The 27,978-nt window shown below is 44.2% G+C and overlaps 1 long non-coding RNA gene across 1 annotated transcript in view; it reads right to left on the bottom strand.

The window, feature by feature from the left end:
• LOC120889623 (uncharacterized) overlaps nucleotides 1–27,978 on the bottom strand; it is a 52,985-nt gene that overhangs the window by 13,394 nt on the left and 11,613 nt on the right. The window contains exons 3-4 of the long non-coding RNA XR_013437210.1: nucleotides 17,910–18,140; nucleotides 8,992–9,064 (exon numbers count right to left, since the gene is read on the bottom strand). This is a non-coding gene — a long non-coding RNA (uncharacterized LOC120889623). The remainder of the gene's footprint in view (nucleotides 1–8,991; nucleotides 9,065–17,909; nucleotides 18,141–27,978) is intronic.

The following is a 27,978-nucleotide window of genomic DNA, read 5'->3' as shown; positions in this document are numbered from 1 at the left end:
TGTTGAGTGCATAACGAAGGAGAAAATTGCCACATAGTAAAACCTACTATGTTCTAGGACCTGCACCAAAGAGATAGCAATGAGGTAAGATAAAAACTTTCTCTCAGCAAGCTTGAAGTTCAGAAAGTGCGAAGTGGCCAGAGTAGAAAGTAGAGTTGAGCTACACATCCAAAAGTGATGTAGGTAGAGACATTGGTTCCCTGTCACTAGAAAATCAAGAGGGGCTTCATAGAAGAGGTGGCATTTGAAAGACAGAACAGAGGTTCTGCAGGGTTGGAGGAATAGAATGAGCAAAGACCCAGGAATAAGAAAAGACCAGATTGGTTAAGATCATTGGAAAAGAGAAATCAGGGCATATTTTTTTCTGTGAGATATGGTCTAGTGATAGTGCTGGCATTGACAAAGCATTTAGGACACACTATAGCCACTTAATATGATGGGGAGAGCTATCTTGACATATGACCCAGTTGGTTTTTCATTGGCTTCATGAAAGAGTAAACAGGGTACCCTACAGGCAAAATAATCAAAAGAGCAAACATTTATTGAAGACACCAAATACTGATCTGCACATGCAGCTTTTAATGTAATCTTCACAGAAATCTTACAAGATTGGTACAAATGCTATCTCTTATTTCTTACAAGCAAGAAATCAGAGATTTGAAGTAGGCCAAGCTACTTGCCCTCCAGGTCATAGCCACCAAGTAGCAGAGCTATTAAAGTGACTGATGCAGTATGGCTCCATGCCAGCATTTGACCACGATGCTGGCTGAGTGAAGCAAGCCTAGCAATCAGCAAGAACATTCCTGATACCAGAGTTGGAGAACATTCCTAATACCAGAGTTCTCTATCTTTCATGGAAAAGTAGAAGAAAGGCCTGATCCTTCATTACAGGACCAGGGGAGGAGACTAGCACCATTGGGCATTATCATAAAAGTTCTCTAACCTTCCATAGTTTTGAACTACTCAATGGGCCACATACCCCACTTACCTGTGTTCAAGCCTATGAGCAGGGCAGGAGATCTCCATCTTGGGCTAGGATTCCATCACTCACAGCCATTTTCAATCATTGCTATCACTGGGTTTGAATCTCTAAGTTTCCATCTCTTCAAATGCCTGTATCTTTAAGTAGCCCCATGAAGATATTAATTTACTTATGGAGCATCATCCAAGCATAGATTCAGCTACTCCATGATAGTTACTCATTAATAATAACACCAATACCCACAGGCACCTTCTTATTTTATTCTTAAAACAATCTTGTGAGATAAATGTAGTATCATTATCTCCATATTTCAAACAAGGAAGTTGAGCTACAAAGAGGAAATGATAACAATGTAAAGTCACTCAGTTGCAATGAGTTGAGGGAATTGATGATTCCATTTCATTGAGTCAACTTGAAAGCACCATTAAGTTGCTGCAAACCCAGCTGGGGCAATCCTGTGCTCTGTGGACTATGGAAGCTTCTCTTGTCGAGCATCACCCCGGCCAGCAAGAACCACAGTGATACTCTTATTTACAGAATGCCTTTTGTGAGCCTAGTCCCTCCTCCTGCATTGTCATTTCACCCCTACAATGATCTCTTAAGAAGATAGTTATTGCTGTGTCCATTTTATAGATGAAGAACCTGAGTTCAGACAGAATTATTTATTAAGTTCACATATTTGTCTTCAAAGGGCTGATAGTCTAGTCAGGGAGATAAACACAATTTTTTTTTTAAAAAATGAAGAAATAAATCCAGCATAGCCAGCTGATTGTTAAGTGTTGTAAGACCACCAAGAGGGAACAACACTAGCAGGAGGTGGTGTAAGGTTGCCCAGAAAGTTCTGGAAAGGTGTCACAAAGTGGCATTGGCTGGAGTTTCAAAGGAGAGGAGGCATAATCTAGGGAGGAGGGAAGTGGAGAGAGCGTACCAAACAGTCCAGGGAAGGATGGTCCAGTGAGCCAGTGGTGGGCATAGGCTGGCATATTTGGGAAGATGAGTTGGCAGCTATGGTAAGAGCACTGGGTGCAATGAGGGAAAGTGAGAATGGAGAATGATGCCAGGGTCAGACACCAGAATACCCTGCAAGTGTTGCCAAGAAGTTTGGATACTATCCTGGAAATGTTGGGAAACTTTTCAAGACCTGGAGGAATGGGGTAATATTAACATACACATCATCCCAGTGAAGGGAGGATGCAAACAGAGATGAAGAGAGTAACAACAACAACAACAACAAAAATATTTCAGTCAAATCAAAAAGTCCTTATGATGGCTTGGGATGTGCATATAGTGACTATGAGCAAGGGCTTCAGATATGTCTCCAGTTTCCATATTGGAAGATTAGGTGGATAGATGGTGGCATTCATTGAATTAAGCAGGAACAACTTGAAGTGGGAAGGTATGATGGATTAGCTGAGTTTGAGGAGCCATGGGACTCCCAGGGGAAGATGTCCAGGAGGCTGATGAAATTGAGAAGTGGGAGAGATTAATAGAAATTAATTTTCTCAGAAGGCATTGCCACTCATTCCTTAACTCCTCTGTGTTAACCATGTGGCAGCCACATATTGGGTCTAGTGCTCAGTACTGGGAATCCACAGGTAATGCCAAGTCCTGCTCAAGGAGCTCACATTCTATAGGAGAATGGACCAGCAAGTGTCCTGCCATGTCAGAGGGGCCAAGACACATACCAGGTTTAGTGGGGAGCATGAAAGAAGTAGTGGCTGAATCTACTGTGTGGGGAATGGTCAAAAAATGCTTTAAATAGGAAGGATCCGAGATATGAATCTTGAAGAAATAGAAGATGTTCACAGGCATACAATGCAGGGACATTCCATATAGAAGGGACAGCAGTGATAAGCATATAAGGGTACAGAAGAACCTGAGACCTGCAAGTAATTCTGTGTCTAGGGGACAGGGAGGTAGAGAGGAGAGGGATTATGAATTATGACACTGATGAGATAAACAGAGATCAAAAGGTGGAGAATCTTGAAAGCCATGTTAAGTGGAGTGGAATATTCTTTGCACAGTGTTATCCACTAAAGAAATTTAAGCCAGGGAAGTGACATGATTGAATTTAGAATTGGGGAGTTAGAGTAGCAATAAAATCATAGAAATAGAAGTGACCTCTCAGAAAAAATTAATAAATGAATAAAAATGTTGAAGACTTATTCTTGAGGTAGACAAAAAGACTCATAGCACCATATCCAGACTGGTGTTTATACTGTGTCATTATCATAAAAAACTAACTTCTATGAAGCACTTATTCCATGCCATACACTATTCTAAGCATTATATATGCATTCACTCCTTTAATCCTCATAACAACCCTATGAGATAAAACAAAAACAAAAAAAACATTGGGGCCAGGACATGGAGCTGGAATCTAAACCCAGGTAATAGGACTTCAACCTGGGACTTTAACCTGGGATTTCAGCACTGAACTATTCAGCCTCCCTGTCATGATAAGATTTGTGAGGGCTCAATAAGTGTCAGGAGCTTTATATGCAACATCTAATTTGGTCCCTATAACAACTTCATAACAGATGAGAACATGGAGACACAGAAGGGCTCATGCAAGTTACTTAACTCACCCAAGTTGGAAAAACTAATAAGTGGCCAAATTTAATACAAACATTCTGACTTGACAGGCTGTGCATGTTATGGCTTTGCTTTGCTGACCCTAAAAGTGCTCCATAAATACTAGACGCATTGATATGCAAGTAGTCACAAGAGCAATGCTTCTGAGAATGAATTTCTGCATTCTTGAGACCTAATCTTTGCCAGGCCAAGCACCCAGATGGTGCTTTGACACTGAAACTGAGACACAGAGTGCAGTATGCCTGGCTCCTTCCCCAACTTGCCTGCTTCTGTAGCTGACCCTTGCAGGGCAGGGTGGGCATCAAAGGCTGCAGGGACTGGGTAAGGGCAGCCCGCAGGCCCTTCATTGGCCAGGCCCCATCAAAGGCATCTGTGCTGGGCTCTGCTCTACTCCAAGGCTGGGTAGATCAAAGGGCCCTGTGCAGAAGTTGGGTTTCTGGGCAGCCCCAGTTCTGATCATCAATTGTCACTTTGGCAGTGACAGCAGAGAGTCCAACATGACAAGACTGCCACAGTCAAGGCTCCTGGGGCGGACATCAGAGTAGCAGCTCCAAAGGCCAAGAAGCTGCCTGAAGCCCCTCTGGGCCTTGACCCCTGGTGGGAAGAGAGGGAAGAACTAGAGGAGCCCCTAAGGAAAATGTTTGGAGAAGGATCACTGAAGTTGCTGCAGGCAAGAAACCTGACCTTGGCATTGATATTTTTGCCACTGAACCATGAGATCTGATTACCTCATGTAGCTGGGAAATACTGTTGACACGTCTATACATTTGCTCTCATGTGCATGTGCACAAACATACTCATAAACCTAAATTATTTACACACCTGAATCACTGTCCCAGACGTACATGCATTATAAACATGTAGATTCTCACACAAACAGAAACAAAATTGTTCATATACTCATTCTCCCTCAAACTCATCACACTTACCTACATATCTATGTGTGCACATTTATACATCCCTACACATCCAGACTCCAGTCTACTCTCCCCATAGTAATGAGGAAAGTTCTGTTAAAACATGCCTAGAAGCTGGGTACAGTGGTGTCCACCTAAAATCCCAGTGACTCAGGAGGCTGAGGTAGGAGGATATCTGGTTCCAGGCCCCCCTGGGCAACTTAGTGAGAACCTGAATCAAAATTTAAAATTTTTAAAAGCCAGGGGGTAGGATCTGGGGATGTAGCTCAGTAGTAGAGTGCCCTGGGTTCAATCTTCAGTATCAAAACAAAACAAAACAAAACACCATAAAGATGCAAATACATAATAACCACACATGCATACATATCTGCTCATTCACTGAGCATATACTCTTTAAAATATATTCAGCCAGCTTCTAGGCCCTAAGTCCAATATTTCCCTCTCTGAAGGGTGAGAATCATCCTCAAAATAGGGTTTGCACGCAGGAATCACCTGTTACACAGACCCTGTTGTCACTCATTCCTTATCTCCTCTGTAGAAAAATCTAGAATAAATGTCTAAAATTGTTCCAAAGAGGATGTTAGCTCATGGAAAGAACTTCCTGCCAATAAGAAATCCTGAAAAATATCAGCACATTGGATTTCTGTTCATTGAGGAATATTCAATTGCCAGAAATTTGAACCAACTAGAATATCAACTTTGCCTCAGAAAATAGGCATTTTCTCAGAATCAATAGATTTTGAAAATATAAAGCCTAACTGAAAATTGAGAATTTATTATAATTTGGGAAAATGAAAACACTTTAGTTTAAAAGGCAATTAATTTCAGAATTCCATTTAGTTTAAGATTTAACCAATGAACATAATTAGAACAGTTTTGGTTGTAGAGTTTGAGGCTTGTTCAAGCACCGTCTCATTCATGACCAAAAATCACATGACTAAGGAAAGTAGCAAAGGAGCCTTTAAAACCAGTCCAGGTGTCACCTGGTCTGAACGTCCTCCTGACCCTTCCCTGAGAAAACTAGAGTAGACACTTGTAGGGGACAGTGTTATGGGCCCCCCAGTGCCTCCTCAGGACCTGGGCTTCTAGAAGTATTGGCAATTGATGAATCACAGAGGAACCTCTCTCTAGGACTTGCCCTCACAGAAGGAGGCCACCTGCCTCATCCTATGCCTCCGATGATGGGCTAATGAGGGGGCTACAAAAAGTCTGGCCCTTTTGTCAAATTGGATAATAATATAGGATTGCTTCAGCTCCCAAGATTCCTATAGGTCAGCTGAGGCCTCTGTCATGACTGCATCACAGTAGAACTTCTCCCCAGCTACCTTCACTCCCTCACAGGTATTATTCCTGAGAGTGCTCCTCAAATAACCTCCAACCCTCAAATCCTGTAGGGGCAGAAACAGTCCCCCCACAAACATGACCTACAGCAGCATCTTTCCTTAATGTGCCTACTTTCCCATGTTTTCCTGTCTTTTTCTGCATATCCAAACATCAGAAAATGTATTAAAAGCTTATCCCTAATTTCCTCATCTCTTACCATCTTCATGGATACTGCTCTAAGAGCCACTGTTACCTCTATCCTGGGTCTTCTGCAATTGTCTCCAAAATGGCCACCATACTTCATTCAAGATCTCACATAGAAAATAGGGTAATCCTGTGAGAAATAACTTGGCCATGATATTTCTTTGCTCAAAATCTTGCAGTGGCTTTCTATCTTATTAAAAAAAAATTCAAAATCCTTATTATGCCCACTAAACCTCCATCCTCCAAGGCTTTCTGGTTTCCTCCCTTTGTGCCTTTATCTCTTGCTTCCTCCTCCCTCATTCATTTATTTTCTGCCCCAGGACTTTCCCTGCTGCTCCTTAAAATCACCAAGCCTGTTCCTGCCTCAGGGTCTTTGTACTTGATGTTCCCCCTTCCTGTAAGCCTGGGACTTACTCCTTCACTTCATTTGGTTCTCTCCCAAGTGTTCCTTTAACTGAGAGCCATTGTCTAATATGCCACAGTGTCACCTACCTCTGCCCCCTTTTCTTGCTGACATTTCTTCATAGCACTTATCACCAGGGAACATGTTATGGTTTGGACATGATGTGTCCCCCAAAGCTCCTGTATTGGTAATTCAGGGATATTGGGAGGTGAAATGATTGGACTGTGATAGCTGAAACTTAATCAGTCCATCCTTGTTTGAATGAACTGCCTGAGTGTTAACTGTAGGCAAGTGGGACTTGGCTGGAGGAGGTAGGTCACTGGGGTTGTGCCATGGAAAAGTGCATCTATGGCCCTTTTCTCCCTCTTACTCTGTTTCCTGGCCAACCACGAACAGAAGAGTGCACCTTCACCATGCCCTTTGGCCATTATGTCCTGCCTCAACTTGGGCCCAGAGCAATGGACTTGATCTCCCATAGACTGAGATCTCTGAAATTGTGAGCCCTAAATAAACTTTTCCCACCTCTAAGTTTTCTTGTCTGGTATTTTGGTCAAAATGATGCAAAAACTGACTAAAACAAACATATTATATACTAATTTGTTATCCATGTCTACCCAGCACAAGTGCATGGGCTTTGACTAAGTTGTTACTATACCTCTAGTGCCAGGATCCAAGTGGAAAGAAATCGATAGCAGAACACAAAGAGAAACAAGCAAGCTAATCATTGGTTTAACAGTCAAAGTCCTAGCCTAAACAATAGATTAGAAAGAATACTTACTAAAAATATAAAATTTAACAGAGCTGGGAGAGTTGGCGGAGAGTCAGAGAGGAAGTTACTAAAGTGTGTCTTTGAGAGGAGTCTGTATCCTACTTGCCTAGGGTGAACCTGGGCATGGGAAGGGATGAGAGTTTTCCCTCTAGTTCTGGTGTCTGGGAACAAGGTTTCTTGTGCTAAACTTCCTGTCTTCAGCCTGGGACAATGGCAATGTCCCAGAATTCTCCTGATATCTACCAGGGAAAGAACAGGAAGATTCAGTATAGTGACTTGGGACAGGTAGGCCCAGAATATAACTCAGATCCATTGAATTTGCTGTAAAATGAGGCTAAATAATCTACAAAAAGTAGAGTCTAGAACTGTTTGGAAATAAAAAAAGGCCACAAGATGACAGAGGCTAGGAACCTGATATGGAAGTATGACTTGATGACAGTCACTGCCACCTTCCCCCTGTTCTCATCCGATCCCCACCCTATAATCTACTATGTAGCTCTTCTCCATGTAGATTTCAGATGATAATATAGGGAGAAGGAAAAGAGGAAGAAACCCTCATGAACCAAGATTACATTTCTGTTAACAACAGACTTCTCAAGTTTATGGAAAATAAATTTACTTTTTGAACAGCAATCCTTTGAGTTGGGAGATTATGCCAGTCACCTAAACCTGTTGCAAAAGCATGCTGACCGATCTCTCTGCATCTACTTCCAGTCTCTCCAGTTAACCCCAAGGACTAGAGGTAACTTTCTAAAATATGGATGTGACCACATCTTTATTTGTGAAAATCCAGGTTTTCAAGTAAGCAAATCTGAGTTCACATTCTGACTCCACCATATGCCAACTATGTGACTTCAGGCAAGTTGCTCAAACATTGTGAGCCTCAAGCTTCTCATTCCATTATGAAGTGGAATAATCCCCAGGGCTAGCTCACTGGATGTCATTAGGAGACAATAAGACTATACAGGCCCTGGCTCAGATTATAATTCAGTTCATATTGACCCAATCATACTGTATCATGGTGTCTATCACCTCCTTGGCTTTGTGCATGTGATTCTCCTCTCCCTCCTCCAAAAAGGAAACAAAAAACTTCACCTTCTATAATTTATCTTTTAGGCAAAAATTGGGTACCTCCTTTGTACCCTCCCACAGGTTAAGTTTAGGGGTTTTACAGTGGTACCTTCACACCTTCAAGCTCAGCCTAATCATAGCATTTAGCCCGTATTATCTGATGATTTATCCACGTTCTTTAAAGGCCAGAGGCAATGCTTGGCCCCCAGGTCTCCTTATAACCTTGAGTTCCCCAAACAGAGAGGGCCCAAGGGATGAGAGAAACCTCTTCTTAAAGACAGTTGTCAGGAGAGGGTTCAGAGGTCAGGTTAAAGAAGTGATGGGCTTACAGTCTTGCCCCTGGTTCCTCTGAGAGTCCTCCACCCTGACCCATGGGCGCAGGGCAGCCTGGCATCCCAGCAGGTGGGGACACAGGGTTTTCAGGTCAACTTTCATCTTTGCACATAGTGTTTGTCCCTTTGATCCTTGAGCAGATCAAACAAAGCTCAGTAATCAATGACTTCCCTCCTTGCCTTTCAGAGCAGATCATCAAACACATCCTGCATCTCTCTCTGCTTCCCTCCTGCCCTGCCTGTTTTCCAGCCAGAGGCATGTGCTCAGGCCCAGCCTGTGGCCCACCCATCGCCCCCACCCAGGTAGAGCAGGCATGATCGCTGTTTAATTTCTTTAATTCACATCAATATAGAGAAATATAGGGCTCCTTGATGGATACATCCTGGTTGCTTACCTTTTGCCTGGGCCTTTGTACGGCATGGATTGAAGCTTACACTATGGTTGCCTCATACTGGTCTAGGAAACACCTAGTAACGAAAGAACCAGGAGAAAGATGAACAGGGTGGGTCACCAAGCAAAGATGAATCTTTCTGCACTTGTTTCCCACTTTTTGTAATGGAATATTATTTTCTACACCACCTATCTCACCAGGCTGAAATGAGGACACAGACAGTTAATAGATGTCAAAGTTCACAAGGAATTATGGAATTCTAAATATATACAGATGTCCTTGACTTACCATGGAGTTTTGTCCAAATAAACTTACTTTAAGTTAAAAATATCATAAGTCGAAATACATTTTAAACACCTTGCACCAAGCATCACAGCTTAGCAACACAGTACACTAAAGTGTCAACTGTTTCCCTCATGGTCACAGGGCTGACCGGGAGCTGTTGCTTGCTCCCCCTACCCAGCATTGCAACACAGTATCATGTTTTTGCTAACCAGGGAAAAGATCGAAGGGCAAAATGTGGAGTACAATGTCTACTGAATGTGTTTTTCTTCCATGCTATCATAAGGTCAAAAACTCCTTAAGTTCAACTATTCCAAGTTGAGGACCTTCTTTGCTGGGTTCATTTACTCCTTCTTGTCCTTACATATTGTGGCTCAGGCAGGCTTCTGGAAGAATTAGGGTGAGCAATCTTTCCAGCTTGCCCATGACTAGGGGATTTCCTGGGGTGCAGGACTCTCTGTTCTGAAGCCAAGAAAATGCCAGGCAAACCTGAGCAAGTTGATCACCCAACATAGAGGTAGATCTTGAGAGGGTCTGTTATGGGCCAAATTGTGTTTTTCCAAAATTCTTCTGTTGAAGCCCTGACATAGAATAATTCAGAATGTGACTATATTGGGAGACAGGACCTTTTCGGGGGTGATTAAGTTAAAACAAGGTTATCAAGGTGGGCTCTAATCCACTCTGATAGGTGTCCCAAGACACCAAGGATGAGCACACACAGAAAAATGACCATGTGAGGGCACAAGCAAGAAGACAGCCATCTGGGGCTGGGGATGTGGCTCAAGCGGTAAGGCGCTTGCCTGGCTTGCATGGGGCGCTGGGTTCGATCCTTAACACCACATAAAATAAAATAAAGATGTTGTGACTACCGAAAACTGAAAAATAAATATTTTAAAAACTCTCTCTCTCTCTCTCTCTTAAAAAAGAAAAAGAAGAAGACGACAACCATCTGCAGGCAAGGGGAAACCTCAGAAGACACCAAACCTATTGACAACTTGAACTTGGACTTCTGGTCTCCATAATTATGAGAAAATAAATTTCTGTTGTTTGAGCCACTCAGTCTGTGATAGTTTGTTATGGCAGCCCAAGGAGACTAATGCAGTGCATTTGAAGAAAGAGCAGTAATAAAATCTAACAATTTGGGGGCAGTAAACTGACATATATTAACACATTTAGTACCAGGGATTGAACTCAGGGGCACTCAACCACTGATGCACATCCCTGCCGCAGTCTGGCTGGGCACAAATCACGAGCCACTGAAGCAGGAACAAACTTTATTTCTGAACTCCACCAGCACACTCCACACATGCTCCCCGGGAACTCTCCCGAATGCCAGGGAACTCTCCCGAACGCTCCTCCAGGAACCACCAACCAGAAAATCCCTCCTCAGGCACTTCCCCAGCCAATGCAAACGCTTCAGGAATCCCCGCGAGAGCTCAACGGGAACTCTGCAAGAACTCAAAAGTCATCATCTTAATGGCTCGCTGGCATCACCTCTCAACCACTACTTCTGGCAAAAATGCCATGCGTCATCCCGACTTGGCTGTGGCCCTCAACACATCCCCAGCCCTATTTTACATTTTATTTAGAGACAGCGTCTCCCTGAGTTGCTTAGTGCCTCAATCCTGACTGAGGCTGGCTTTAACCTTGCAATCCTCCTGCCTCAGCCTCCCAAGCCACTGGGACTGAGGCATGTGCCGCCGTGCCTGGCTACATTTAGTCTTCACGTAAACTTTACATGGGAGATATTATAATTTATCCTTATTTTTCAGAGGAGAAAACCGAGGCACAGGGAGGACAAGTAATCTGCCTTAAAGCCATAGCTAGTAATTGATAGGAATTGAGTGTCATTCTGAGTCCCCTAGAGAGCATTAGCCCAAGGCCAGCATTAAAGTAATGACATTTAAGAGGAGCAAAACCAGGGCCTTAAGGAGAAGCTCAGCAGGTGCTAAGGATGAACTAAAATGGGAGCAAGGAGAGGAGAGGCCCCATGCCCTGAACACCAGTTGGCCACCACCTCTTCGAACCTCCCTGAGCCGTGGCAGCTTGATTAAGAGCTGAGCTTCAGCACGTGGAATTCTGCTGGATCATTTGCAAGGAGAAACCACTTCTAGGTGCAGTCCACAAAGGAGAGGGGGAAAGAGTTATTTTTGTGTTTGTTTCCCTCTGATTCCCTTTTCTCATTGACCATGGAGCCCTCCAATGTGCACTAATTACCCTTCCACACTCTCAGAGTTCATTGCCTCAGACTTACCCTTAACATTAGTATACCCTAGAGCAACCTAGGGTACAAAGAGAAGCTGCTATGGACAGACTGGAAGCCCTAATGGTATTTGGATAGGAATTGAGAGTCATATCCCTGATGGTATTTGGAGGTGGGGTTCATGGGAGACCATGAGTTCATAAGGAAGGAGATTAGTGTTCATATAAGAAATGATATACACAGCAAGAAAGTGACCATCTGCAGGTTGACAAGAGCCCTCACCAGAAACCAAATCAACTCCCCAGCTTCCACAACTGTGAGCAACACACTTCTGTTGTTTATATATTACTCAGTCTAAGGTATTTTGCTACAGCAGCCCAAAGCTAAGCAAGCTGACTAATACAGAGACCCACATACCATCAAGCTAAATATTTAGAAGTTACACATAAGGAAAACAAACTGAGAAATAGAATGTTTCTACTCTTCTATCTTGTCAAACACACTTTTGTTTTGACTTGAAAGGCCACATTAGAATTTAGAGCCCTAGGACATCATGCTATGTCACATCAGGTAGGGTGGCTAGGATACAGCCCATCTCTGTTCTCCAGCCTCTGGCCTCTCCCACAAATTAGCCCTAAATCATGAGTAGTCTTGTGTGCGTACACGGGGGAACCAAGCTCTGGTCACAATCTTCATAATCACCCTTAGTCACACAATAGGCCTGGGGACTGCATGCTGATCAGGCTCTGCCTTCAGGAAGTATGTCACTGCAGTCACTTGAAGCAGACTCAAGGTTACAGAGGCTGGGAATTGTGGTGTCCACATTTCCACTGCATGGTCTGCAAGGGGAGAATAGGGACAGTAGGTTGACACATTCTCTGATCCCCTCGAATTCCTCAATTTAAGGGGAGTGGCATGGGTGGGCCAGAGTGGAACCCTCTAAAGTATGGGGCCTAGAGCAATATTCTTTGTTGCCTCCATCTGAGGAGAAGTCCTCAGGAAAACAGATCCCATGTCTGTGGTGTGGCATCTCAACAAAGTCCAGAATGGCTCCCACCAAGAGAGAGAGAGAAAGAAGGAGCCAGCTAAGAGATTTGAGAAGGACAGAGGTGTCCAACCACAGCGGGAGCTGAACCATGCAGCCGGAATCCACAGCCCATTCCTCTACCTCTCTGCAATGCGGGCTCACCAAGTCAGTGCTCAGGGGAGACGCCAGAGTAAGAGCAGTCAGGAGAGCTTGGATGAATAGAGTGACAGGCAATTCAGGACAACCATGGGAGGCCTCTCTCAAGAATCTGAACTCAGCTATCTCCTGCCTACTAGATTATGCCCTTACCCATTAGATCAGTGTCTTGTCTTCTTCTTGTGATGATAATAATAACAATAATAAGTGTTTCATGTACATTAAGGAAGGAAAGATCAACACACTCACAATGAAGCTTACGCATAAGGCATACTTACAGAACATTAACGGCTCATGCCAAAAAAACAAGCAAAGAGGCTTGAAGAGAAGGGGCTGGTTGGAGGCGACAGAGCTCAGGATTTGTATCACCGTGGAGTTTGGGTTCAGAGTCCCAGAGCATCTTAATTGCAGCACATCAAGTCTATCCATGGCGCTGCTAAATTATGTCCGTTCATTTAGTCAGGCATTTATTAAGAGGGTTTCTGTGCCAGGTATTGATTAACTGCCAGGATAGAGATGTGGACAAGATCCTTCTCTGCTCAGGTTGCTCACAGGTCACTGGGGAAATGTGCAGGTGAACTATGAAAGTAGCAGGTGAGCAGCACCAGCAATAAAGGCTGAAGGAAAGGCAAGGAGGACCCAGAGGATGGTCCCCAACAGAGGGTTCCATTGGACCCTCAAAGCTGAGTGGGAAGTGGCAAAGAATAGCAGGGAGATAGGGTGTACAGAGGTAGAAAATGCAAGCGTGACTGTGAACTCCCCTGAATTTGGAGCATACATTGGGGTTTGGAGGGTGCAATTTTCAGACTGTTGAAAGTCTGGGTAGAGATGCTGGAAGCCCCGGAAAAGACCAGACCAGAGATTTGTATCCTATATGCTCACTTTGTAATGAAATGACCTCTTTCCAGGCTTCTATCCCCTGCCCTGTCTTTGGGCCTCTAGGGGCCTGTGTTGAATTCACTTTCTAGGCCTAGTGCCTTACAGAATGCCTGACATTCATTTGCTAAATGAATGAATGAATAAATAAATGAATGAAGAAAAAAAACACACACACACAAATTGGCTACCTGATCATATCCTGCTACTTGGACTTTCTTCTTTCTTTCTACACTGTTTCTGATTTTAGTTGAGGATTGAATGAGGGCTCTGCACACAGGCCCTGAGGCTGTACGTCTGTGTGTGTATGTTTTACATCAGCCAAACCAAATAAACAAACACATGGCAGAACCCCAGGCATGTGGCTCCTTCACTTGGCACAGCCAGCTGGCACGTGGCTGCCCCTCCTTAGACTCCCCAGCACCTCCCCATAGAGTCAGGATACTGCCTTAAGGGATTTGTAAACCCCCACACCCCGCCTTCCCCTTCTCCAGTAGCAGCAGGACTCCAGGCACACACTGATCTACCCCTTTTAATTAGGGGGAATTTGAAATGACTTCTGCTTGAAATTCTTTGAAGAATTGGTTGTTGACCCTTAAGACAACCAGGACTCCACTGATAAGTCAGTGGCCAAGGTACAAGGCAGGGAATAGGGATCTGACCCCACACCCCCAAATGCACTTCTTACTCCACTTGGCTCCTTCTAACTGGACCAACGGCCCATTCCCACAAACTGCTCTGGGAAACCTTATGGTTTCCTTTGGGGCATGCCCAGCTCATCAAGGGTCACAAATAAAAATAAGTGTTCTCAGTATTCACCTCCACCTCTGACACTGAAGCCTTCCTGGATTTCCCAAACCAGTCAAATACAATCTTATTCCCAAGGGCCCCAGTCAGGAAAGGGGGCTCATTCTAGACTCTTTTCCTCCCTCATCCCACTGAGTTACTAACCTGTGTCCTCCTTCCTGTCCCCTCTGCTACTGTCCTATTTCATGTGCTTCTCATCTGTCTGGAATTGTGAACCGGCCTCCTATGGGTCTCCTTGCCTCCACTCTCTTCTTTCTTGAATTCCTTCTTTCCAGACACCATCTGGTCTTTCTTAATTACAGGTTTGATCCAGTCAACATTCCCTCACCATATTCCTACAGTCATACAACTCCCACATTTTGGGGACCACTGAGAATAAACACTGTATTTCCTAACCGCTTTGCAGCAAGGTGTGGCTACTACACAGTTCTGATTGATAGATAGCATTTACCTTCAAATCGAGTATGAGATTTTAAGCAGCATTTTTAACGGGAAGTAATGTTCTCTTTGTCATCTTGTCTTCTTTCTTGCAGATAAAATACAGATTTGATGACCGTAGCTGGAGTAATCATCTTGGGCTATAAAGTGATCTTGGCAGCAGAGGTCATGCACAGCAAGAGAGAAACACACCACCCTAAACCTGGCTCTTCCTTCCAAACAGTCACTGAGGGAGAAACTTCTATCCTGATTAAGCCACAGCTATTTCCGGGTTTTATGACACTCCAGCTGATCCCAATTCTAATGAATTATCACTTACAGCAGGGGTCTGAAACACAAATACCATGAGGAGCCAGGTAGGCAACTAAGGGATGCCTTCAGGGAGCTGAAGGCTAGGAATGGATTTGTTTATTTATTCATTTTTATTTATTGAGTCTTTCAACTTCTCCTTTAACAGGATTTATAAAGTTCTGTTATGTACCAGGCACTCTTAGGCACCAGGAGAGCAAAGATGACTTGGACTAGGTCCATTTTTGGCAAAAATCAGGTCTGGCTGGGGAAGACAGCATTTTAAATAGATAAATACTGTAAAGCGTTATGGAGACTGCAATAACTGGTGGACAAATAGCAAAAGAAGTTTTTGTTTGTTTGTTTGCTTATTTAAAGTCAAGTCAAGTCTAAGGACCTGAACACAAAAACTTCAAAGAAGAAGTAACCCTTCTCCCAGAAGAGAAGTGAAGAAGGGAATTCTGGGCCCTTGACCAGGGCAGAATTCTCTTTAGTGAATTGCATGCAATTTGGTAGAATAGAGCCCAGGCAAGCTCCTGCAGAAGAAAATAGGCAGGGGCAGTTGTCCAGCCTAAGGAAATCTAGATCTGGTCTGGGTTAGTTCTCTAGCCAGTTTTTTTTTTTTTTTCTCACTGAATGCTTTACAGAATTGGTTAATACTGGGGAACCCTGGCTCTTTTCTAACAGTACCACGCTAGCAGACATGAGGCTTTGGGACTGTAGCCATGTCTAAGATATGACGCCTAGTATGTCTTCTTTGAATTTTGGTGAAAAGAAGTTTTCCTGAGGATTTTTGTGTTTCCACTGCTCTGCTCCAACACCCCAAGCAAAAAGTCCCAGGGGTTCAGGCGATATTTAAAATACAGAACAATTTAGAGTTGCACAGGACTGACCACTGAGGTCCCACCAGTTGGTGTGGGAACCCACTGTACCTCAACCCTGCCTGAAAGAGATTTTTATAAATGATTTCATAAACGTGACTTACTCACTTGCATTTTTTATTAGCCTGAAAAGAGAAACGTTCAAAGCAGGAATTACAAAAGCAAAAGTCACAGATGGTGGCCTCTCACTAATTTCCAGTTTGCACTCATTGCTACTTAATCTTAGGATGCAGCCCTACTCAAATATCACTGGAGAGCAATGGCATCTGAGTGGCCAGTGGCTGGGCACAGGGCAGCAGATCAAGCCTTCACTGTGCCTCCGTGGCTTCCCTGAGGGGCTCCCTGCATAGTGGTCCTTTTCACTCTTCAAATGCAGTCCCCAATCCCCATTGCAGACTCTGCGTGACTCTGCCCTGTCTGTCCATCTTTTACAATTTCTTGTGCTCCAAACTGTCCTAAGTAGCCACGGGGAACACATACCTGACATATTTTCCCCTCTGAAGCGCTCTCCTCAAGGGAAAACTCTCTTCAAAGAATGCCTTCAGAGAATAGAAAAGAACAAGGAGGAGCTACATTTGTCAGCCGATAAGGACCTTAGAAATAACTCCTCCAGCTGCTCATTTCTAAAAGTGGAAAGCTGAGACCCAGAAAACTGGAGTGGTTTGCCTAAAAGCACACAGAACACTTCGCAAAATTCTTCAGCAGTTTGAAGTGTGTGTACTTTCCAATCCCTTTCTCTGCTTACACCTCCTAAACATATTCTGAACAGATGGAAGAGTTAGTCCACTGCAGTTAACCCCACAACCCCTAGCACACACACAGTCCCCGTGGTAAGGGGACTATTTAGGGGTCACAGCCTTTGGGGACCAATGGCCCAAGCCTGTTAGGAGACCAAAATGGCTCTGGAAAGCTAGGTGGCAGAAGAACCTGGAGGATGGGGGGATGGGGTTAGAGAAGCAGCAGGAGCCCAGGTGCTGGGAGGGGGCTGGGCTTTTCTTTCCTGGTCTGGAAGCTTTGAACCTCTTGGGCCCAGTAGGTGGGCAGCAGAGTTGGGAGCATTAGCATTTGTTTTTCTACTTTGATCCTTTGTCTTTCTTGTTGGCAGGAGCCTGACTCCTCTAAAAGGAAGGAGGGGGACACCTTGATTGATCTGAAGAAGAAAATGAGCATGAGAATGTGTCTTCAATAATATGAAACCCAGCCTTGTCAAAGCCCACTGATTGACTCATTAGAGCCCCAGGAGTCATTTCCTGGCCTTTCTCACCCCTCTCAATTTTCCTCATCTACAAAATGGGAGGGTTGGACTAGTTCAGTGATTTTCAAACTTTACCATGAGTATATGCACCTCATTTTGTGGGGTGAGGGTCTCAATCAATACCCAGAATTCCAGCACTCACAAGCAAAGCACAGCCTTTGCTCTGATGGAAGTTCAAGTCAGGGTTCCAGCCTTTTTCACCCCCTCCCAAGGGCACCAAACTCCCAGGTTCCACAGCAATCCCTGGAAACAGCTTGAGAATCTCTGGACTATCAGGCCATTCAGAGGCCTTCCTGCTCCCTTTACAAGTCTAGATTTCTCTCAGAGGGAACTAACTAACCTACGTGTAACATTTATTCAGCGAAACATTCCTCCATCTTGCAGACATCTTTCTCTGTAATCCTAAAACAGACCCCATGAATTAGGGAGTGCAGGGACTCTGGTCCAGTTACAGACATGAGGTGACTGAAAGTCAGAAATAGCACAATTCACCCAAGATGTGGTGCAGACTCTGCCCACCTTTCAGGTCTCGTCCCCTGTTGTGCTGCCATGTGCAGACCACACACTCTAGCCTTAACTCAGTGGCCTCTTGCCATCTGATTGTCTCCTGGAGATCAGGACATTGGGCCAGATATGAGGGGCAGGTACAGGATTGGAGAAGAGGTTACATTCTGATATTGAAGACAGAACCAAAGGGCAGGTACTTACCCTAAGCTTCCCTGGGATGATGGTGTTTCCACTCCTGAGCAGTCTACCAGAGAGGAGCAGGAAGAAGCAGACACTTGGTTGAGAGGCTGCGAATTTTCTCAAGTCTCTTTCCACCCTGTGACAGGCCCAAGTTCAGATCTTTGAAGTACACCGGGTTTATACTCTACCCACGCACTGTGCTGTGCTCTGGGGCAGCAGAAATGAACAAGGATACCCCTTCCCTGGAGAGATCTGGAAATCCAAAGTAACAATTAACGGAGCAGGACTCCTAGGACCTAAGTCCCACCCCCTCCCCGGCAGGAGAACCTGTGTGGAATTCAGAACTAAAAGTGGCTAAGAGGGTCAGTATTCTGGTCCCTTTCATCTTTATTCTTATTCTTTGTTGTCCATTGCCCTGATCATGATTTTGTTGAGACCTGAATCTATTCACAGTATATGCTTAGTCTTTCATCCGAGATTGCACAATTTTACTGACTTCTTCAGCTGTGCTTACCACTCAATTGTATTTACATTGCTTCAGCCTTTTCTGTCCTTGTTTGCCACTGAACTAGCATGAAAAGATGCAACTTTAGTAGAATGGAAATAGGCTATTGTTCTCAGTGCTGTGCGCCATTAATAACTGTGATCCAAGGGAGGATTCAATTACATGAAACAATATATAAAACATATTAAGATGCATCAGACACATAATAGACACTCAATATTTGTTAGCTATGATAATTAGACATATATATATAAATGTGTGTGTATATATATACACATACATATTTCAGAATATATATATATATATATATATGTGTGTATACACACACACATACACACACACACACACACACATTCAAATTGATGGTTACCTGGAAGAAGAAAAGAAGTTCCATTATTCCAAGTCCTTCTTGACTCTCATTATCAAGTGGTCCCTTGACTATGGCAGCTATGGGTTAAACCATCTGCTTTCTACTATTTTTTCCCCTGCTTAGCATTTTTGTTCTCACTCCAAACATGTTGTGACTGTTCGTCATTTATGACACCACTCTTAACCTGGAATGGTCCAGGGAAACAGAGAAATGTCCATTTTCCCTTCAATTTTAATCATACATTGAGGACATCATGAGGTCAATTCCCCGTTCATGAGTGTTTCAAGCATTTACTCTGTGCTCAGTGCTAAGGCTACACAGATAAATGAATCACGATCCCTACCCTTCAAAACCTTCAATATATAAACAAAGTAGGCATATTAGCCACATCCAGGTATGAATAAAGTGTCCTCTTGCATGTGGCAGGTATTCCTGACATGCCAGTTAAAATGAAACTGCCCCACCAAGAAAGATGAACCAGCAACAACTCGCTTTTTTTTTTTTTTTAAGAATCAAAACAAATTGCACAGTATTATTTCAGGTGAGAGAGTTGTTAAACAGCTATTCACTCACTCCCTCTATCATAGACACATGACCTGTTTTGGTAGAAGTGGCAGTGTTTCAGTCCTGAGCCCAGGGATTGGGGAGCACTGTATGGTTCTACTTGCTTCCCTGAGAGCTACCCACCTTCTCCTTGAGAAGCACACACCCCAGATAACTACTGTACTACAGCATGGGCCCCTATACCACGACAGGTCTGTGTAGTCCAGATCTGAACTTGATCCCACCTCAGGTGGGTCATGTCTGCTCTTCACTCATTACAGAGATGTCCTTGCCACCAGCAGATGCATGTGATAGAAAGCAATGTTTATTTTTCATTGTGTTTAGGTCCTATGGTTGTTTATTACTCAGCAAAAGCTGACTGACCCTGTGTTCCTGATCCTTTGCTCAGTATGACGTGATCTACCCTCTCTAGCCTCATCTTCTAGTTGTACCAAACAATTAATCTGTTCCCAGCCCACTGTGTTCATTCAAGTTTCCATGATGTTCCTTGTAAAGTTTCTTCTGTTTGAAATTCATTTCCTTACCTACTCATCATTCAAGAGCAGAATCAAATTATCAAATTTTAGTTTCCCTTTGATGCCTTTACAGACCCCTCTTTATTTATACCACACACACACACACACACACACACACACACACACACACACACACAAGAACCAAAACTAAAGTGAATAATAAATTGTTAATTCACTCCTTGAATAGTAGTTGGGTGCTGTGTTGGTTAACATTTTGCATTTTGTTCCACAATCAAAAAGAACAACTCGGAGAAGGAAAGATTTATTCTGGTGCATGGTTTCAGAGGTCTCAGTCTGTGGTCACCTGATTCTACTGCTGTGGGCCTGATGTTGGGCAGAAAATCATGATGGAAGGGCATGGCAGAGGGAGGCCTCTCAGCTCTCTGGAGCCAGGAAAGAGAAGGGGTGAGGAGGGAACAGAAATAGGCATAGTCCCCAAGGCCACACCCCCAGTGGCCTACTTCCCCCAGCCATGCCCCACCTGCCTATTGTTTTCACCACTTCTGGGTAAATCTACTTATTACTCCATCAAATGGATTAATCCACTGAGGAGATAACAGCTCATATGATTCAATCATCTCACCTCAGAACTTTGGCTGCACAGATAACACATGAGATTTTTTTTTGGTGACATTTTAGGTCTGAATCATAACAGGTGCCCTCTCTATGACAGACTCCTCTGTGTGCCACTTGAGTCCCTTATTCAAATCCATTATAAGACCCTTATCCCTTTGCACTGCAATTTGGTTATTTAGGAGGCCAGCTCAGCACAAGCCTTTACGTCTTCCAGGGCAGAGGTGGTCTCTTTTAGCTCTGTAACTGGGTAGGAGGACAAGCATGCCCAGCTGAAATATCAGCTGAATTCAATCTCCTGACAAATAGCAGTTGACAGATAAGTGGTCAGTTCCCTGGCAGACAGGAAAAGAGGTCAGAGGGTCACACAGATGGAGCTGATGCTGCTCCCACCTGTGGGCCTGGCTCTGCCCCAGTTCCAGAGCAAGGCAGGAAGTTCTTAAGCACCTTTGGAACCCAGTCCAATGGGGCTTAGTTTTGATTCCCCCTGTTTGCTGGCCTCATCTGTGAGTCATTGCCCCAGGACTGGGTTCAAGATTCCACAGATTTTCCTGAATCTCCTTTGTTGGTCTGGTCTGGGAGGTGCTTGGTGTTAACTACCAGGCTTCTGTGCTGCACTCCCTGTTAGTTGAGGCATCTGCAGAGAATCGATGTGATTCTGCAATCTGTATACAGGGTAAAAATGGGAGTTCATAACCCACTTGAATCTAAAGTATGAAATATGATATGTCAAGAGCTTTGTAATGTTTTGAACAACCAATAATAAAAAAAAAGAACTCAGGTGGGACTTCTTGCTGAGTGCTGCCTGGTACAGGACCAGACTATTTAGTTTCAAGTTGGTGACTTCTCCAGTCACCACTTTAAGGAAGCTGGGCTTTCCGACTTGTTCTTGCCAGCCCCCTCCCCAGTTACGGACATTCTCCCGATTCCCACTTGATACCTGGGGTCTGATCCTGATGCCAGCTTTAGACATTGGTGATAGAGTGTAAAATATCCATTAGGATTTGGTGACTCGGCTACCATTAAGCACTCCACTCTTAAGAGGGTAATAGGGGCTTCATTCCAGAATGTGGAGAGGGCTTGTTTTATTTATACCACACACAAAAGAACCAAAATTAAAGTGAATAATAAATTGTCAATTCACTCAGTGAATAATAGTTGGGTGCTGTGTGGGTTAACATTCTGTTACCACGACCAAAAAGAACAACTCAGAGGAGGAAAGATGAACCAGCAGCAGCCCCACCTAGAAAGATGAGCCAGCAACAACTGAAAAAATGTAACTGAATAAATGGAAAGACAAATGCCTAGCCTCAGACCCTGCCTTTCACAGAATGAGAGCAGAGTGAACATAGCCATTCAAAATTTTGGTCTTAAATCTTAGTTTTCTCACTCTCTTATTCTTCCCCCTACACAATAAGCTTCTCTTGCTGATTCTGGCAATTCCCACATCCATCCTTCTCCATCAGCCGCCCCTAACTTCCAACCTCCCACTGTTTTTCTGTCCTCTCTATTTTGGCAGTCCCTTCTGGTCCAGGTCTTACAGATGGATGTGCCCACTGTAAAGCACCTTCTGGAGAGTTCTAGAATGCCCATCTTAAGGGCACTTGCCAGAAGCCTCTGGATATCAATCTGAACCTTTATATTGTCTCCAGGGCCAAACTTGTCTCAACTTTCCAATATGATCAGAAAGTGCTGACCAACGGCACTTTGCCAGTTTTAACAGGAGGACCTTTACCTTCACTCCTGCATCTTACTCAGTTACGCCCTTAGCCCACCCCATCACACTGTGACAGTTGAGGGGAGGGGGCCCAAGGCAGCTCTGCTGGAACTCAGCACTTTCCCATTTCCTTCTAATGCTATGGTGAGTAACCTTGCTTCATTACTAAATTCCAAGATGGGACAAGGAAGGGAGAAGGACCAGACATCATTCCACTCCCCAGCTTCTGATCTCTTTCCTCAAAAGACCCTGAGCAAATGATTCTGCCAGGAACCCTCCATGCCAGATCTTGAAAAGGAGAGTAAAGCAAGAGAAAGACCCCTTCAGAGGACACGTAGACCCGTTGAGCTGGGATTGGTGAGGGCTTCAGAGCAACTCCTGGGGAGGATAGCATGGGCTACTCTCTCCTGACCTCAAGAAACAACTTTAGATCCTAGTTACCTATGGACTCCATGGGCTACTGAGAAGCCCTAACTCTGGGAGCCGCAAGTTGGTAGGATCCTCCTAGGAAAAAACACGAAAGAGGAGAGCAACTTCTGGACTGTTCTGAATAACCTATTTGAGAATCTTGGGAACCAAAGAACCAGAGGTACATTGCAATCCAGCTAATCTCCTCAAAACCCTCTGTAAGAGGCCTTCCTGTTTTAGAACACCACAAGCAACAGAGACCTCTCTGCTTCCCAAACCATACACAGCATCTTCACGTGTTAGGTACTCCCATAAATTGAGCTGAAACCTGTCTCTCTAGCAAACAGTGTGTTAAACAGTCTCTCACTCTTCCATTTGAGCTCCTGTGGTGCCCCAGCTTTGGGAGGGCCTTGAGCACCCCCAAGTAGTCTAATCATCCCTCCATTTACTGCTACACTCTTCTAAAGCAGCCTATTTCTCTTTAAATGTTCCTCTAGGGCTAAGATGAGTGTGGGATAAAAAGATAAGGTCGGGATTTCGGAAGCACATTTTAGGCCAGTAAAACACCCAGATGTCTCCAAGGCATTTATTTATCCCCACCGCCTAACGGGAAGCATCACCCAGCCTAAGATTCCAGACCTTTTGAACTCTGGGTCATCGCAGGACCCAGGACAGGCCAAGGGAAGCCCCCACCCCACAGTCACCCCCACTCCACGCCTGTACATGCTTCTCATCTCTGACACCCCTTTGCCACAGGGGGCTGCCTTTTTTTACATGCAAATTTCACATAAAATCCTTCAAATGAAAACAGGTACTTTTCATTTCACTCCCATAAACAGACACTTTCTAAATATTTAGACATCTGTATATAATGCCCTTAAACTGTTTGTTCTGAAGCATAAATAGGTATCTCCGTGTTTGAGTTAGTGTCTGATATGTTTCTCATTTAAGGAGAAAACATAAAAAATAATTGGAATAACTACAGCCAGGAACAATGCTTACGCAGCATGTCAGTGTCTTTTATTGTGTCTTAAAGTAAAAGCTTCAATTGTGAGATCCTAACTCTCTCCACCAAAGGGAACCACAACTCCTGTTGTTAACCCTTCCCAGTGCTCCTCGGCCTCCAGGCAAGGGACCAGAGAGGCTAGAGAAGGGCTCTATTGATGTGCAGCCCATGTGCGTCCATGCTGCTGGGACAGAACACCACCAATCCTTGTTCTTCCTCCCCAATTTCTAATTATAGGAGACATTTTATTTCCAAAGTATGATTCCTTTCTCAGCCGGCGTCTTTCTCTCCAAAGAGCAGGTGGGATGAGGAATAAAGACATCAGCACTGTAGATTTGCCTTTCAACTTCTGTCTTCTCAAAGTTTCTTCCAGGGAAGCCTGTGATGGTCCATCCACTATAAGCTGGTCAAGACATTCAGTTCAGGAAGTGGGCAAAATTACGGAGCCAGAGTGGATAGAGATCCAAGGCATTTTTTCCAATCAGCTTAATATAATATTGTTATTATTATTATTATTATTATTATTATTATTTTAATTTCCATCTCTCTGACCTTAGTAGCTTTCCTAAGGGGTAGGAAGAGGAATGAAGTTAGTCTTACCCTCAAACTTTTAGTACCAAACAGGATATTGCTAATGCCAGAGGCTCCTCCCTGGGCACACAGGTACAGTGTTTCATTCTTACTGCATCCTTAAAATGGAACTTACACAGATGGTCATCAATGAATGGTGTTTCCGGCAATTGAAGTCTCTGTATTGTCTACAACAGCTCCAACAGAGTGGTGTCCAGGCTCTGCTTGGCCCTCCCAACAGTGGGGAATTTTCCACCTTAGGAGCAGTTTCTTCCATTGTTGATCAGCTCTGGTTGTTAGAACCATTTATGTTTTTTTTTAACAGACTAAAATTCCCAGTAATGTCCACCCATTGGCTCTATTCATCCGTTCGCTCACTTATCAAGCATAAAATGAAACCCAGTTGTGTAAGACACTCTGCTGGGTGCTTGAGATTAAAATAAAAATGAGGAAGTTTCTATTTCTGCAGAATCAGTTAGGAAAACAGACACAAAAGCCAGTAATTTCAGCTTAGTATGAAGACTACTGTGATAAGACAGTGAGCACCCAGTGGAGGATCCATTTGCATCTGAGGACAGGCAGCAGCTGAGTCCCGAAGGAGGACAAGGGCACTCCGTGCAATCTTATAATCTTACTTTCACAGGGTAGGCTCTGATCACCACCAGGAGATAGGGGGCAGAACAAACCATCCCTGCAGAAACTGTGTTGGCTCAGAGCCCCGGAGCTGAGGAGAGCCCAGAATCTATGAGTCTAAGCACATGTAGAGTCAAGGAGCAGGACTCTCCTTCCTGATGGAGGAGTAGATCCAAGATGGACAGCTGTGCCTCCACTCAAGTGCTCCTCCCCTCTGTCTCAATGAAGTAGCCAGAGGGATCTTTCTAAAACGTCAGATTATGCCAGTCTTTATTATATGACCATCCCTGGGCTTTGGAGCACCCAGAGGAAAAGCCAGAGAATTTACAGTGGCCAGTAAAATCTACACAATTCTGCCTTCTTTAGCCTTCTGAGTCCATTTTCTATTGCTAATAACACATTACCAGATTGGTTAAGTTAAAACTGGTTATGGTTCTAAAGGTCCAAGGTGGAGGGGCTGCATCCACTGACCCTCTTGTTGGCAGAGTCCCAAAGTGGTGTAGGACACCCCATGGCAAGAGAGGGACAGCATATGTATCCATATGCTCTGGTCTCTTCCGCTACTTATGAAGCCAACAACCAGTATTCAATCTTGGGGGTTCCACCCTAACGACCCCCTCTATCCTCATTTATTTCTCAAAGGCCCTACCTGTAAACACCATAGTCAGATTAAGTTTTAATCCTCTTAATACTTCACAATGGGAATGAAATTCCAACATGAGGTTTAAAGGGAACAAACCACATTCAAATCATCGCTTCACCTTTCTGATCATTCTCTTGGGTGATTTTCCCCCTGGTTCCCCCTCTTCTCTGTCACACTGGCCTCCTTTCTAAATTTTTCCTGGCATATTCCTATTTTATGACCTTAACATTGGCTGTTCCTTAGGCCTGGAACACTTTTGCCAGGTATCTGTGTGGTATACCCCCTCCTTTAAGTCTCTGCTCAGTGAGTCTCCTAGAAAGCAGACTTAGATAGTCTAGCACACAGAATACCTATTAAAGAGTATCCTTGGGGGCTGGGGTTGTGGCTCAATGGTAGAGCAGTTGCCTAGCATGTGTGAGGCATTGGGTTTAATTCTCAGCACCACATATAAACAAGTAAATAAAGATCTATCAATAACTTAAAAAATATAAAACTAACAAAAAATTTTTAAAAAAGAGTATCCTTGGGGTCAATACCTATGAAAAGGAAGGGAAGAAAGAAGAAGTGGCAGAATGAAAAGTTTAGCTGTGATGCAGACCCAAGGCAGCCTTGGCCAAACCTTCGGAGCTGTGGAGACAAAAGGACTCTTCACAGTGACCTGGTAGGACTGGGATGACCAGGCCATCACCCCCTCTACACTGATCAATCATTTAATGTGGGCTCCATGGACAGGTATAACCTTGGCCAAGTGGACCTCTGAAGCTGAGGCAATCCCTGAAGGAAACCACTGAAGGCCCCTCTACCAAGAGCACTCTTGAAGCAGTAAGTACTTCACTGAGCAGGGAACTGAGAAGCACGTCACACCCCACACTGCCTTTTCCATTGAACTTGGCTTTGGCCTTGACTTTCCATCCAGTCCACCAGTCACCCAAGTCTACCTTAACCCTAACTTATTTGGCCATGGCCCAGTACTAGTCTAGCTCTTCCTGACCCTTCTGCTTGGGAGAGAGGACAGAATCACTGGTCCTGGCTCATCACAGGATCCCCACTTCAGACCTCAATTCTTTTGTCTTTTTTTTAATATTTATTTTTTAGTTGTAGTTGAACACAACACCCTTATTTTATTTATTTATTTATTTGTTTGTTTATTTTTATGTGGTGCTGAGGAACAAACCCAGGGCCTTGCACATGCCAGGCGAATGCTCTACGGCTGAGCCACAACCTCAGCCCCTCCCTTGTCTTTTAGACATTGATCATCACTAAAGGCTTAGAAAGTACAACTCTGTGCATCAGCTGGGCCCTCCTTGGACACTGGCCCTGGCTAGGATAAAGCTTAATTTCCATGCCCATGGGCTCTGTGTACTGAGTCCCCTCTTAGGTCACAGTCACTCCACAACCCAGTAAAATTCTTGAACCTTCTCTCTGTTCAGTAGGGCTGAGTCTGGGTTCTTCCTTATCCTGAATATTTTTTCAAAATACTACTATTACTGATAATAATAATTCCAACTCCTCTCACCTTTTAGATACTGTAAAACTTTCTAAACTCTCAGTTTTCTGTAAGCACCCCTCATAACACTCTTTACTCCTGTTCTCCTTCTCCACCCGCAGTTCAGGGTGACAAAGTGACAGGTGTTGCCCCATAAGTGAACTGGGGGAGTGACTCCACCGGCTCCAGCTCCTTATTCTTTACATCCTGCCAACTCTCTGCTCTCCTGGTGTACTGCTTACTTACCTTCTCCTCTGCTTTTATTTTCTTATGTCCTCTGCTTGGCCTTCCTTCCTCCTAGCCTAGCTGCAGACAAAAGCTCATCTGAAGATGCCCAAGTTAAATAAAAGAACAGATATTTTTTAAGTTAGACAAGAGCAGAGGATGGGGATTTTAATGGCAAATTGAAAATAACAAAAAGCCTGAGAGCTTTTTAATCCCCAGGAAAGACTCCAAAGCTGCAAGACCTCTGAAATAGGCCAGCAAGACGCTTACATGCTCCCTCCAACAGGTGACCAGGCACTCTGGGCAGCAGGTGACAATGACAGGATGAGGAAGGGGTCTCCAGTCTGTGAGACTTAGGTTGCAATCCCATCCCTTCTTCTTACTTAAGCTTTCTGATTCTCTGAACCTCAGCTTCCCTATCTGTTAAGTGGGCTTAATATTCTCCACCTCAGAACACTTTACATCCAGATAACATATGCATGCTATAGCTTAGGAAATGGAAGTTGCTTCCCTTTCTCCTTGAAGTCTCCTTCCTCCAGGCCCAGCTGAGAATGAGGATGAGATTGTTTGAATGAGGAAGGGGAAGAGCCCTAAGTAGAAAGAGCAGAACCCGCTGAGACCTTGGTGTTTGGAAAGAAGTTGGTATCTGTCTTGCAGAGGATTAGTAGGGTGGCATGAGCCAGGAGGACATAGCACAAACCAAGGTGGGCCATTAGGCAGGGGCTGAATCACACCAGGACTTTCACAGGGCAGAGCTTAGATTTTACTCCAAATTCAAGGAGAAGCCACAGTGGAGCTATGTGATCTAGTTTTAACTTTGGGAAATCACTCTGGGGACTGGTGGAAATGTTCATGAGTCAAGCTTTCCCTCCAAT

The sequence above is a fragment of the Ictidomys tridecemlineatus genome, chromosome 4, assembly GCF_052094955.1.
Source record: "Ictidomys tridecemlineatus isolate mIctTri1 chromosome 4, mIctTri1.hap1, whole genome shotgun sequence".
Classification (NCBI taxonomy): Eukaryota; Metazoa; Chordata; class Mammalia; order Rodentia; family Sciuridae; genus Ictidomys; species Ictidomys tridecemlineatus.
Note: the sequence above shows the minus strand (reverse complement) of the source record. Positions and strands in the feature narration are given on the sequence as shown.